Here is a 3936-nt window from a genome sequence, read left to right as displayed (position 1 = left end):
ATATATATATATATATATATATATATATATATATATAGAGAGAGAGAGAGAGAGAGAGAGAGAGAGAGAGAGAGAGACTTTTAGGTATATAATATAGTTTGTTTGTTTGTTTATCTCTTGCAAGTAAACTAATAGGACAGTAATTTACTGCTGGGTACACAGTGAAATTGATATTGATTATATACAGATGCAGGTTTAGGGAAAGAAGAAGACCTAAGAGTTTACCATATAAGATTAAGAGAATGGTTATAATTTACATAACTACTCTATATAATAAGGAGTTTTTTTTACAGAGTAACAGTTTACTTGTGCTGATCACATTTACAACTATTTTTTTAAAAAATATTGTGTTCAAATTCTCACCATCTCCTCAAGATTCTACAAAAAAGAAATTATCAGTGTAGATTGTGGGCAGAATGTTGCAAATTTGAAGTTGCTGTACATGGAGGAAAATGTTCCAGTTCTTTTCTTAGGTCCAGGACATTCAAATAGACATGCTGGTATGTAGTATAATGTCTAATTAGATGAGCAGGGTACCAGGATTAAAAAGGAAACTATGCAGATCTCCACAGATATGGACAGTGGTGGAAATGTCCTGGAGTTCAGGGAAAGGGAACTCAGTCGTCATCAAAATCCATATTTGCCTTTATGAGAGCAGATTAGAGAAGTATAATAATGATCAAGGAAGTAACAGTGGAGACAGAAGGACACTGAACGTGTGATGGTGAGTAAACACAGTTGACATAGAGTTAATGATGTCATTTTCTGCTTGGGAAATTCCATCTGTTCTCATCATTAGAGATACAGCTTTCTATTTGAAAAAAAATTGAGAGTCCAGCTGTAGGTGTAGACCAGCAGAAGACTGCCAGAGACCCATTCAGTGTCTCTATGTGGGAGAGAGATGAGAGAGAAGTGGACTGTTTTGTGTGATATGAAGAGAGGCACAACTGGAGACATGAGAGTAGTGAGACACAGCCTATGTGAACATCCTGCTCTGCCACATGAGGCCATGGTGATGTCCATGCCCATTCTGCTATTGTGGGCTATGTGTGGGTTCATGGCCTGCAGCATCAAGGGTCTGTATAATAGAGTTGACTCTGCTGGTAGGAGCACTGGACAGCTGGCAGGCTGACCAACTCAGCTAATATCTAGGCCCAGATCCAGGGCTTTAAGTTGACCTACCCCAACATCTACTCTGTCTGTGAACTGCTGGAGCTTGTAAAGGGGGCAGATCTGCGGAACCGAAGCTTCAGGATCTTCATGACTTGGTGCAACAGGAGGATAACATAGATGAGTCTTGGTGAGCATCCGGTTTTGATGGTATAACAAAAACCAGAGGCCTTGGGCCAGAGCAATGACTCATTATAATTAACATTTGCAAGAAAAGCAAGTTAGGCAAAAATGTATACTGTGTGACTAAGTGGAATATACCGCGGCTTCCATGGTGAAAGTTTTTTAATTTAATATTTTATTTTTTATTTTCCATAGTGGGGGATGTTACAAGGGCAGAGGGCAGAGATGGAAGGACTGGGAGATGAGTGGGATTAGGGTGCACGTGTGAAATTCACAAATAATCAATAAAAAGTATTTTTAAATTATTTCATTCATTTTTAACATTTTAATACAGATAGCACAACCACCTTTCCTTCCTTCAAGCCCTCCCATGTACCATATATGTCTCTGTCCCTGCTCTCTTTCCAAATTCATAGTCTTCTAAAATTGTTGTCATATACATATTTTCATCTATACATATGTATTTCTAATTATATAAATACCCCTTCCTGAATCTCTATAATGTTACTTGCATACACATTTTTGGGACTTACTGTGTGGTATAGCATAACCATATATTATACTCTTCCCTGGGAAAGACTGTTTCTTCTGCTCTCAGACTTTCCTAGTTGTGTGTAAAGAAATAATTCTTAGAATTGAAAATGATAAAAATGTGCTTGTAATGACCTGAAACAGGACATAAAGCAACCATTTACATCCTGAACCTTCAGAAATGATGACTGCTGAAACCTTCAAGTCTTTTTGTTTTTATCACACATATCATGTGCAGTGTGGATAAAATGCTCCCTTCTCTTTGAAAGACATTCATTATAAGTCTTTTTCATGAATTTAAACATTCTTTGTTAATGTGAAATCTATATGCTTTCCTTATGATTACTTCATTTTTTGACAACAGCATTTCAAATCCTATACAAACGATCTAAATTTTTCAGCCAGGCAATGCTTCCCAATTCTTCTATGAAATATTTTGAGAAAGTCTACACATTGAATTAGATAGTCTTCTGTGATTTGACTGCACTGATAGAGACCAATAGTTATATAACAGGTGAAAGTCATAATGGGTGCTAAGGTTCGGTTTGTACCTTGGCACGAAGTTTACAACAGTGGTTAACCATTCTACATCTAATCACGACTCTACTGCTCTTTTTACTGTGAGGTTCTCACTGCACTGTCATGACTGGGCACAATAATGACAAAGCAAAAATGGACTTGCCAAGTATGGGAGGTTGAAAAGCTTATTTTTCCTTTCAATTTTCAACTTAGTTTCTTGAGAGTCAAAAATTCAGAGACACCTAATCATCATTTATAATGCCCTTCTGTGTGTATTACTGTGAGCATATAGTATAAGACATCTGACTATTTCAATGCATATCTGATTACAAAGAGACGTTGTGGGCTGAGGAGATGGCTCTGTGGATAAAATGCTTTGTTGGGTTACTTTTTGGTGTAAATTGGGTTATTTAATTGGTGTAGCAGACGGACCTCACTTGGGTCCTCTGGGTTCAGTTACAGGTGGGCAAAGAGTCAGCAAAAGTGGGGTGACAAACAGACTCGACACAAGGGAGTGTGGATCTGAATGTAATTTGTCAAATCGAGCATCAAACTTTTTATACAAAAGAAAATAGGGAAGTTAGGTGACACACTGGCAAGATACAATGAGGTTACTGGATTCTTACATAAAATAGAGGAATGCAAACACAGAAGGACTGACAGGAACCAACTGGGATAAAATTCAATGTTAACAACTGGGATTAAAAACAGCTCCACCTAAGGCCCACTTAATCTTAGGAGCCAGGGGCAAGGGCTTTGTGCCCTTGCCATAGTTCCTATTCTAGTCTGTTGTATAGTTCACCTCCCTCTAGGCCATTGTAAATACCTGTGTATGGTTATAACTCAGCTATCTATAGTTCTAAGTATCTACTCTGGTTCCTCATTAGATCACAAACTTCCTTCTTCCTAGATAATGGTAAATTCCTGTGTAGGGCAGTGACTTAGCTATCCATGCCCAGGGTTGGCTCAAGGACTGCCTAGGACTGGTGAAGAATCTAACTTAGCAATATGTAATAAAGCAATATTAAGGGAAAGCACACAGATACATTTACCCACTAAAGCAAGGATATTGGAGCATTCGTAATGCCACAATTCCATGAGACTAAGTTTCTGTGAACTTTTCGCCTCCAGACAGAGTCCAGGTATTTGGGGCCTGTTGCACTTGTCACTACTGGAGTGGATGTAGCAGATTGGGTTCTTATTCCTCTACCTCCCTTCCAAGCTTCACTCCACCCTAATCCCTTCCAATTCCTCAACACTGTGTAGGAGAGAAAGAAGGTTAGAGGGGTTAAGGAGTATAGACCTCTATAGACTACTTTCTGCTGACTAAGGACTTCATGGTTCTTGTGGCTAGTTCAATATTTGTCTGTCAGGATATCTCCAAGTTCTTCTTCTTATCAAACTGCAACAACAGCCACCAGGAGCAGCTGGGGAGCAGCAGAGGCAGCAGCCACAGCTGGCTTCTTCTTCTTCTTCTTCTTCTTCTTCTTCTTCTTCTTCTTCTTCTTCTTCTTCTTCTTCTTCTTCTTCTTCTTCTTCTTCTTCTTTTTCTTCATTTTAGTAGAGACAGAGAGAGTAGACAAGTAGAGAAAT

The sequence above is a fragment of the Mus pahari genome, chromosome 16, assembly GCF_900095145.1.
Source record: "Mus pahari chromosome 16, PAHARI_EIJ_v1.1, whole genome shotgun sequence".
In the NCBI taxonomy this organism is placed as follows: Eukaryota; Metazoa; Chordata; class Mammalia; order Rodentia; family Muridae; genus Mus; species Mus pahari.
This window is presented reverse-complemented; position numbering follows the sequence as displayed.